The sequence below is a fragment of the Ranitomeya variabilis genome, chromosome 1 (assembly GCF_051348905.1).
Source record: "Ranitomeya variabilis isolate aRanVar5 chromosome 1, aRanVar5.hap1, whole genome shotgun sequence".
Classification (NCBI taxonomy): domain Eukaryota; kingdom Metazoa; phylum Chordata; class Amphibia; order Anura; family Dendrobatidae; genus Ranitomeya; species Ranitomeya variabilis.
In genome coordinates, this window is record NC_135232.1 from 597,242,458 (window position 1) to 597,253,628 (window position 11,171).

General features: G+C 49.1%; 3 pseudogenes; all 3 read left to right on the forward strand.

Moving 5' to 3' along the window:
* The first annotated feature begins 512 nt into the window (after positions 1-512).
* LOC143801340 (U2 spliceosomal RNA) lies at positions 513-691 on the forward strand (annotated as a pseudogene).
* Positions 692-3,070: 2,379 nt separating this feature from the next.
* On the forward strand, positions 3,071-3,283 carry LOC143801339 (U2 spliceosomal RNA; annotated as a pseudogene).
* Positions 3,284-6,412: 3,129 nt separating this feature from the next.
* On the forward strand, positions 6,413-6,631 carry LOC143801353 (U2 spliceosomal RNA; annotated as a pseudogene).
* The last annotated feature ends 4,540 nt before the right edge of the window (positions 6,632-11,171 follow it).

Genomic DNA, 11,171 nt, shown 5'->3' on the forward strand with positions numbered 1-11,171 from the left:
CCCTTGGCCTATAAAAGGCAGTGCGGTGGCAGACCTCTTCAGTCTGCTGCTGGAGCAGCGGCCGGCAGCATGGTGATAGGTAGGCAGCAGGGTCTATACCCCGCACCAGGGAAGACAGCTGCTCGCTTGTTTGTTTTTTGATTTTCCCTCTCGCACACCTCCTCCTGGCACTCAGAAGTGCACATTGGAACAAAGGGGGAGGGTTACAATAGGTGGGGTTATGCAGATTAAAAAAAAGTGGCTCCCAGCTTTAACAAACAGCAGAACTGTCATGGTGAAGGCGTCCAGTATGCTAAAATGTCCTCCTCAGGGCAATCTTTTGCTCCATCTCCCCAAAGGGTACCAGTGTTAGGCCTTGGTGCGGCACAAGGGCGAAACGCTTTCTGGTTATCGCGTCTCAGCCTTTCGGCTAGGATCAAGGACCAGCGTTAGGCCTTGGTGTGGTGAAAGTGCTAAACAATATCTGGTTATCGCTGCTTGGCCTTATGGCTGAAATCGTCGTCGTCGCCGCCACCGCTACTCGAGATCAAGTGTAGCACCTGTTCTTATCAGTTTAATATCTGATACGTCTCCTATTTGGGGACCTTCTATTAAATGGATTTTTACAACAGGGAGATGGAAAAAGAGCTTGCTCTGTCCACTCCACGCATTGAGCGGTTATTGCGGTCTCTCCGGGAACAGTGCACTCCTTCTCTGATCCGACTTCCAAATGCAGAATGAATTGAAATCAGCACAAGTTGTGCTATAACCCATTCTGTGAATTCTTTTCAGGGTCAAAGTTGCACATTTCAGATGCCAAATGCATTTTGCTTGATTTAACCTGACCAATTGCAACATTTTCTGTGCGCATTGTTTGCCCCTGGGCATGTCAAGCTTTGTATTGCGTTCAATATGAAATCTATCAATCAATCAATCTCTCTTTACTGGTTGCAACCGGCGTGTGAAGATGTGGACATGTATTTGGCCTTTGTTACAGTGTTGCAAATAGACCAGCTACAAAGTAAGGTCCCTTGCTATCATTACTTGGTGCTTTCATTTAAGTAAGGCTGGTTTCACACTTGCGTTTTTATCTGCATGCGTTTTTTTAAAAACGCATGTGTGAAAAAACGCATGTAAACGCGGTAAAACGCATGCGTTTTTTAGACGCATGCGTTTTTATAGAAAAACACAAGAAAACACAAGAAAACACAAGAAAAAACAAGAAAACCCTAACCCTAACCCTACCCCTAACCCTAACCCTAAACGTGACTGAAATACGTGGTACTTAAATACGTGGCACTTAAATACGTGGCACGTGGCACTTAAATACGTGGCATGTGGCACTTAAATACGTGGCACGTGGCACTTAAATACGTGGCACGTGGCACTTAAATACGTGGTACTTAAATACGTGGCACTTAAATACGTGGCATGTGGCACTTAAATACGTGGCACGTGGCACTTAAATACGTGGCATGTGGCACTTAAATACGTGGCACGTGGCACTTAAATACGTGGCACGTGGCACTTAAATACGTGGCACGTGGCACTTAAATATGTGGTACTTAAATACGTGGCACTTAAATACGTGGCACGTGGCACTTTAATACGTGGCACGTGGCACTTAAATATGTGGCACGTGGCACTTAAATACGTGGCACGTGGCATACGTGGCACTGAAATACGTGATACGTGGCACTTAAATACGTGGCAATATGACTGTCAGAAAATGTTCATTAAACGGTTAGGGGTGAGGTTAGGGGTAGAGTTAGGGTTAGGGTTTGGATCCCTTTATCACCTTGATGGTGGTGGGTGGCTTTTCAGTGTTTTCTGGGTTTTTTTCTATAAAAACGCATGCATTTTTAGAGCAAACAAACGCATGTGCTTAAAAACGCATGCGTTTACATAGACAGCAATGCATTTTTTTGCCGCGAAAAAACGCATGCGTTTTTTCGCGGCAAAAAAACGCGCAAGAAAATACTGCAGGTAGCATTTTTGAAAATGAACGCATGCAGACAAAAAACGCATGCGTTTGAAAACGCGACCAAACGCATGTGCAAAAAAACGCATGCGTTTTCAATGTTAAATATAGGAAAAAAAAGCGCATGCGTTTTTTGTGCAAAAAACGCTGCAGACAAAAACGCAAGTGTGAAACCAGCCTAACCCATGAGTAGTTCTGCCATACATACCACATTTGTGACAGCATGATTTCTTTTGTAAAACGTTGTCTCCCTCTTGTGGACCACTGAATTTTAAATTTGGTGCATAGGTATTTAAAAAAAGGAAAAATTGTGTCTGTGCTGATCATGAATATGCTGCCTATCTACACCTGTGTGAGTACTCTAATGCTTTCTAGCAACCAGGTGCGCTGCCTGCATTAGATAGAATCTGTGCACGGAACCCTCACGTGTCACAATGGGCCCTTGGCCATGGTCTGGAACCCTCACGTGTCACAATGGGCCCTTGGCCATGGTCTGGAACCCTCGCGTGTCACAATGGGCTGGAACCCTCACGTGTCACAATGGGCCCTTGGTCATGGTCTGGAACCCTCACGTGTCACAATGGGCCCTTGGCCATGGTCTGGAACCCTCGCGTGTCACAAGGGGCAGGAACCCTCACGTGTCACAATGGGCCCTTGGCCTATAAAAGGCAGTGCGGTGGCAGTCCTCTTCTGTCTGCTGCTGGGGCAGCATGGTGATAGGTAGGCAGCAGGGTTTATACCCCGCACCAGGGAAGACAGCTGCTCGCTTGTTTGTTTTTTGATTTTCCCTCTCGCACACCTCCTCCTGGCACTCGGTAGTGCACATTGGAACAAAGGGGGAGGGTTACCATAGGTGGGGTTATGCAGATTAAAAAAAAGTGGCTCCCAGCTTGAACAAACAGCAGAACTGTCATGGTGAAGGCGTCCGGTGTGCTAAAATGTCCTCCTCAGGGCAATTTTTTGCTCCATCTCCCCAAAGGGTACCAGTGTTAGGCCTTGGTGCGGCACAAGGGCGAAACGCTTTCTGGTTATCGCGTCTCAGCCTTTCGGCCTGGGTCAAGGACCAGCGTTAGGCCTTGGTGTGGTGAAAGTGCTAAACAATATCTGGTTATCGCTGCTTGGCCTTATGGCTGAAATCGTTGCCGCCACCACTCGAGATCAAGTGTAGCACCTGTTCTTATCAGTTTAATATCTGATACGTCTCCTATTTGGGGACCTTCTATTAAATGGATTTTTACAACAGGGAGATGGAAAAAGAGCTTGCTCTGTCCACTCCACGCATTGAGCGGTTATTGCGGTATCTCCGGGAACAGTGCACTCCTTCTCTGATCCGGCGTCCAAATACAGATTGAATTGAAATCAGCACAAGTTGTGCTATAACTAGTGTTGAGTGATACCGTCCGATACTTGAACGTATCGGTATCGGATAGTATCGGCCGATACCCGAAAAGTATCGGATATCGCCGATACCGATACCCGATACCAATACAAGTCAATGGGACACCAAGTATCGGAAGGTATTCTGATGGTTCCCAGGGTCTGAAGGAGAGGAAACTCTCCTTCAGGCCCTGGGATCCATATTAATGTGTAAAATAAAGAATTAAAATTAAAAATATTGATATACTCACCCGTCCGGAGGCCCCTGCACCTTACCGCTGTTAACCGGCAGCCTGCTTTGCTTAAAATGAGCGCGTTCAGGACCTTCCATGACGTCACGACTCCTCATTCTTGGAATTTAGGACCTGAGAATGACGTCGCGGCTTGTAATTGGTCGCGTGGCGGTCACATAAGCAGCACGTGACCAATCAGAAGCCGTGACGTCATGGAAGGTCCTAAACGCGCTCATTTTAAGCAAAGCAGGCTGCCGGTTTACAGCGGTAAAGGCCCCCGGAGAGGTGAGTATATCCATATTTTTTATTTTAATTCTTTATTTTACACATTATTATCGATCCCGATACCGATTCCTCATATCACAAAAGTATCGGAACTCGGTATCGGAATTCCGATACCGCAAATATCCGCCGATACCCGATACTTGCGGTATCGGAATGCTCAACACTAGCTATAACCCATTCTGTGAATTCTTTTCAGGGTCAAAGTTGCACATTTCAGATGCCAAATGCATCTTGCTTGATTTAACTTGACCAATTGCAACATTTTCTGTGCGCATTGTTTGCCCCTATGCATGTCAAGCATTGTATTGCGTTCAATATGAAATCTATCAATCAATCTCTCTTGACTGGTTGCAACCGGCGTGTGAAGATGTGGACACGTATTTGGCCTTTGTTACAGTCTTGCAAATAGACCAGCTACAAAGTTAGGCCCCTTGCTATCAGTACTTGGTGCTTTCATTTAAGGAACCCATGAGTAGTTCTGCCATACATACCACATTTGTGACAGCATGATTTCTTTTGTAAAACGTTGTCTCCCTCTTGTGGACCACTGACTTGTAAATTTGGTGCATAGGTATTTAAAAAAAGGAAAAATTGTGTCTGTGCTGATCATGAATATGCTGCCTATCTCCACCTGTGTGAGTACTCTAATGCTTTCGAGCAACCAGGTGCGCTGCCTGCATTAGATAGAATCTGCGCACGGAACCCTCACGTGTCACAATGGGCCCTTGGCCATTGTCTGCAACCCTCACGTGTCACAATGGGCCCTTCGCATGGGTGGATTATAATAGGGTCAATCTGGGCGGTAGCCCAGGGCCCAGTGGTGTGGGGGGGCCCTGGGCTACCGCTCAGATTGCACGCCGCCATCAGGGCATGTCTCATCTGCTCACCGGGCCCCTACCGGCTCTGCGGCAGTTTCACCTATTGACATGCGGACGCGCACCCGCACGTCAATAGTTAACAGCCGCCAGCCAATTCGAGGCTGGCAGCTGAAGTCGGGCGCAGGCGCAGCGCACACGTCGCCGGCGTCTCAAGTCATTGTCAGTTGCTGGCGAGTGCGCGCTGCTGGAGGGAGTTCACCGCTGGAGCGCACAGGTCAGGTGAGGAGAACTCGTTTTTGTTTTGCTAACGGCAATCCGGGGGTCCGGGCAGGCCAGAATGCTGGACACTGTCTGTGAGCAATATGCTGGACACTGGGGCAGATTGCTGGTGGACACGCTGTCTGGGGGCAATGCTGGACACACTGGGGCAGATTGCTAGACACACTGTCTGGGGGGAATGCTGGACACACTGGGGCAGATTGCTGGACACACTGTCAGGGGGCAATGCTGGACACACTAGGGCAGATTGCTGCTCACACTGTCTGGGGGCAATGCTGGACACACTGGGGGGCAGATTGCTGGACACACTGGGGGTAATATGCTGGACACACTTGGGGCAATATGCTGGACACACTGGGGCAGATTGCTGGACACACTGTAAGGGGGCAATGCTGGACACACTGGGGCAGATTGCTGCTCGCACTGTCTGGGGCCAATGCTGGACACACTGGGGGGAATATGCTGGACACACTGGGGGCAATATGCTGGAGACACTGTGGCAGATTGCTGCTCACACTGTCTGGGGGCAATGCCGGACACACTGTCTGGGGGCAATGCTGGACTCACTGGGGCAGATTGCTGTGACACACTAGGGGCAATGCTGGACACACTGGGGCAGATTGCTGGACACACTGTCTGGGGGCAATGCTGGACACACTGGAGCAGATTGGTGGACACATTGTCTGGGGGCAATGCTGGACACACTCGGGCAGATTGCTGGACACACTGTCTGGGGGCAATGCTGGACACACTGGGGCAGATTGCTGGACAAACTGACTGGGGGAAATGCTGGACACACTGGGTCAGATTGCTGGACATACTGGGGGCAATGCTGGACACACTGGGGCAGATTGCTGGACACACTGTCTGGGGGCAATGCTGGACACACTGGGGAAGATTGCTGGACACACTGTCTGGGGGCAATGCTGGACACACTGTCTGGGGGCAATGCTGGACACACTGGGGGTAGATTGCTGGACACACTGGGGGTAATATGCTGGACACACTGGGGGCAATATGCTGGAAACACTGGGGGCAGAACTGGAGGCATGGGCAGAATGTAGATACAGGGCATGATTGGAGACACGGGGCATCAGGAGAGCTAAGGGAAGACAGCTGCTCGCTTGTTTGTTTTTTGATTTTCCCTCTCGCACACCTCCTGGGACTCAGTAGTGCACATTGGAACAAAGGCTTGGAACAAAGGGGGAGGGTTACAATAGGTGGGGTTATGTAGATTAAAAACGAGTGGCTCACAGCTTGAACAAACAGCAGAACTGTCATTGTGAAGGCGTCCTCCTCAGGGCAATCTTTTGCTCCATCTCCCCAAAGGGTATCAGTGTTAGTCCTTGGTGCGGCACAAGGACCGAAACAACTTCTGGTTATTGCTTCTCGGCTTTTTGGCTAGGATCAAGGACCAGCGTTAGGCCTTGGTGTGGTGAAAGTGCTAAACATATCTGGTTATCGCCGCTCGGCCTTTTGGCTGAAATCGTCGTCGCCGCCGCCGCCACTCAAGGTCAAGTGTAGCACCTGTTCTTATCAGTTTAATATCTGATATGTCTCCTATTTGGGAACCATATAATAAATGGATTTTTAGAACAGGGAGATGGAAAAAGAGCTTGCTCTGTCCACTCCACGCATTGAGCAGTTATTGCCCTATGTCCGGGAACAGTGCACTCCTTCTCTGATCCGGCTTCGAAATACAGATTGAATTGAAATCAGCACAAGTTGTGCTATAACCTATTCTGTGAATTCTTTTCAGGGTCAAAGTTGCACATTTCAGATGCCAAATGCATTTTGCTTGATTTAACTTGACCAATTGCAACATTTTCTGAGCGCATTGTTTGCCCCTATGCATGTCAAGCATTGTATTGCGTTCAATATGAAATCTATCAATCAATCTCTCTTTACTTGTTGCAACCGGTGTGTTAAGATGTGGACACGTATTTGGCCTTTGTTATAGTGTTGCAAATAGACCTTCTACAAAGTTAGGCCCCTTGCTATTGCAGCGCCCCAGAGTCCTGGTCGTTGCAGTACTGTGGCTCCGCCACGAAGGGGAGCTATGGTACGTCTGATGGCACTGAAGGAGTTCATCTGACCAGGTATCACAGACACCAATACATTTCACAGTCGGGCCTCCAGGGGGAGCTAAGGGTTCTATTCACTAGGCCACTCCTCACATATTGGTAAAACTGGGGGTCAGGCAGGAAGTTAGAGAGAAAGCTGACTGGGTTGGAACCAGACAACACCTTGTGGCAGAGGGTGTTGCAGGGGAAGATTCGGTAGGGTCTCTGTCAGGTTTGGGACCCTGACGGAGGCCTGGCAATAAGGAAGAAGGTTACGGGACCGTGCCTGCGCAGTATAGCGGCGGTGCCCTAAGAAAGGATAAGAAGCGAGATAGATTGTGCTGAGTGAGAAACGAGATCAAAGCAAATAGGAGAATTCCAGTAGGAGTCGTGCTGTAAGACCGAGGCAACATCCTACTGAGGCGCACAACCGGTGGCCGGAACGCCGAGGAAGTATTTATACATCTAGCTTCAAGCAATACTTCAAACCAATGGCAGGACAGTCAGTCATAGGCGGGCTGTCTCACACCAATCACCTAAGAAGACATAGGGGGCAACCTGTGGAGAGGGGCGACTCTAGGGTCCCGGAAGAGCTCCGAGCCTACACGTCATACGGGTGCCGTCCCAACCATAACACCGGGAGGGACGGAGGATTAGCAGAACATCATCTAATCGAGTTGTGAGGGAACATCAGAAACAGACACAACAGTTGTGGGGTACTTTCCGTAAGCACAGCAGGGAAGGACCACAACACACAGCGCTAGCAGGAAGGCACAGATTTCCACCTGCAAAGAGAACTCTGGAGGTGCCATTGGACCGGCCGGACTTGCGCAGCCTGGTTATCTGGATTCCGGACTGAGGACCCAGAGATCTTCAGTAAAGAGGTAAAGAGACTGCAACCTGGTGTCCTCATTCTTTACTGCGACCGGCACTTCACAACTACACCATCATTCACCGCTACTCTTTCACCGGACGTCTCCCACTGACCGGCAGGGCCACGGACCGGGCCTAGCCACCGTGACCACAAACCCCCAGAACAGAGACTCTGAGGCCCGGTACTGGGTACCCCTCGGCCCTGCGGCAGTGGGGGCACCGCACTATCAGTACTTAATGCTTTAATTTTGTAATTTAATATTTACTATATACAGGAGGAGATGACATACAGGTATTTACTATATACAGGAGGAGATGATATACAGGTATATACTATATACCTGTATGTCATCTCTACCTCTATATAGTATATATATCTGTGTGTCATCTCCTCCTGCAAATAGTATATTCTTGTATGTAATATCCTCCTGTATACAGTCCATACCTGTATGTCATCTCTTCCTGTATATAGTATATACGTGTATGTCATCTCCTGTATATAGTATATACCTGTATGCCATCTCCTCCTGTTTACAGTATATACCTGCGTGTCATCTCCCCTGTATATAGTATATACCTGATTGTCATCTCCCCTTTATATTGTATATACCTGTATGTCATCTCCTGTATATAGTGTATACTTGTATGTCATCTCCTCCTTTTTATAGTGTATACCTGTATGTCTTCTTCTCCTGTATGTCTTCTCCTCCTGTATATAATATATACCTGTATGCCATCTCCCCTGTATATTGTATATACCTGTATGTCATCATCTGTATATAGTATATACCAGTATGTCATCTCCCCTGTATATTGTATATACCTGTATGTCATTTTTCTGTATATTATATACCTGTATGTCATCTCCTCCTGTATATAGTATATGCAGTACCTGTATGTCATCTCCTCCTGTTTACAGTATATACCTGCATGTCATCTCCCCTGTATATAGTATATACCTGTATGTCATCTCCCCTGTATATTGTATATACCTGTATGTCATCTCCTGTATATAGTATACTAGATGGTGGCCCGATTCTAACGCATCGGGTACTCTAGAATATGTATGTATGTATGTTGCGCTGTGAGTGGTGTTTAAATCCCGCACAAATATCGCTGATTGGTCGTGGCCGGCTGGGATGCAACCAATCAGCGAAGCATGTCTCAAATCCCGCGCCAATGTGCGGGAGGACTGTGCCTGTCGGGGGTTGGGGGCGCACGATGTCGGAGATTCTGGGCGCAGGTTTTTGGAGGTTTGCACATGCTTGGCATAGCCGCAGCTCTGCTCCCTCTTCCCAGCGCCCCTACTTCTCATTCGGGCGCCTCTGCTCCCTCTCCTGGGGGACCCTGCTCCTTCTCCCCGGCGCCACTGCTTCTCACTCGGGCTCCTCTGCTCCCTCTCCCGGAGACCCTGCTCCTTCGCCCCTGCTCTCCGCACATGCAGGACTCTGGGTGCCCGCATTCAATAGGTAGTCACAGGCCGGCGCCCTCGCAGTGCCCTCTGCCCTCCCCTCTTTGCCCTCTCCCAGTCCCCAGCTTCCTCACCGCCTCCCTCGCTCACCCGGGCCGGTACACGCACTGTCCGGGGAACCCTGCTCCTTCTCCCTGGTGCCCCGGCTGTCCGCACATGCAGGACTCTGGGTGCCCGCACACAATACGTCATCACAGACCGGCATTCTCGCAGCCCCCTCTACCCTCCACTCTTTGCCCTCTCCCGGTCTCCGGCTTCCTCCCCGCCTCCCTCGCTCACCCGGGACGGTACACGCACTGTCCAGACGCTTCCACGTTCCCTCCTGGTCGGTACACTGTCCCATTCCTCTCTCCTGTACATCGGCAGAGATGGTGGTCTACACCCCTTCCTGGAAATCCCGCATCGCTGATCGGCCGCGACCAATCAACCACGCAGGATTTCCAGGACAGACAGACGGAAGTGCCCTTAGACAATTATATATAGATACCTGTATGGCATCTTCTCCGTTATATAGTATATACCTGTATGTCTTCTCCTCCTGTATATAGTATATACCTGAATGTCATCTCCTTCTGTATATAGTATATACCTGTATGCCATCTCCTAGTATATTGTATATACCTGTACGTCATCTCCTCCTGTATATAGTATATACCTGCATGTCATCTCCCCTGTATATAGTATATACATGTCATCTCCCCTGTATATAGTATATACCTGCTGTATGTCATCTCCTCTTGTACATAATATACATACACTACATATTGGCATAGAATGCAGTGAATATTCATGTTAAGCAGCAAGCACAAGATTTAGCTGCAGCAGACGGCTTCTGCGTCTTATCACCCGCTGGTGCTCTGCTGGTGCTGGGTAGGCCCCCCTGTCTCACGGGCCCCATAACAGGTACTTGGCAATGCTCTATTAGCAACATGCCACTGGCTGGGAGCCCCTGGGGCAGCAGGGGCCCTAGGCAACTGCCAGCCCTGCATGCCAGCAGATATCAGTGTCCGGGCCCACCAGAGAATCCTCCGGTTCTCTGGTGCGCCAGTCCGACCCTACTTCACCCCTATTTCCATATGGATTGTAGCTTGTGAGCAGGACCCTCCCCCCACCTGTAACTGTTTAACTGTGTTACTTTGTGATATATTTATGGTCTGTACATGTCCCCGCTTAATTAAAAGTGCTGCGGAATATGTTGGCACTATACACTCACCGGCCACTTTATTAGGTACACCATGCTAGTAACGGGTTGGACCCCCTTTTGCCTTCAGAACTGCCTCAATTCTTCGTGGCATAGATTCAACAAGGTGCTGGAAGCATTCCTCAGAGATTTTGGTCCATATTGACATGTTGGCATCACACAGTTGCCGCAGATTTGTTGGCTGCACATCCCAAAGATGCTCCATACAAGGCAGGATGGATCCATGCTTTCATGTTGTTTACGCCAAATTCTGACCCTACCATCCGAATGTCGCAGCAGAAATCGAGACTCATCAGACCAAGCAACGTTTTTCCAATCTTCTACTGTCCAATTTCGATGAGCTTGTACAAATTGTAGCCTCAGTTTCCTGTTCTTAGCTGAAAGGAGTGGTACCCGGTGTGGTCTTCTGCTGCTGTAGCCCATCTGCCTCAAAGTTCGATGCACTGTGCGTTCAGAGATGCTCATAGGCCTACCTTGGTTGTAACGGGTGGCGATTTGAGTCACTGTTGCCTTTCTATCAGCTCGAACCAGTCTGCCCATTCTCCTCTGACCTCTGGCATCAACAAGGCATTTCCGCCCACAGAACTGCCGCTCACTGGATTTTTTTTCTT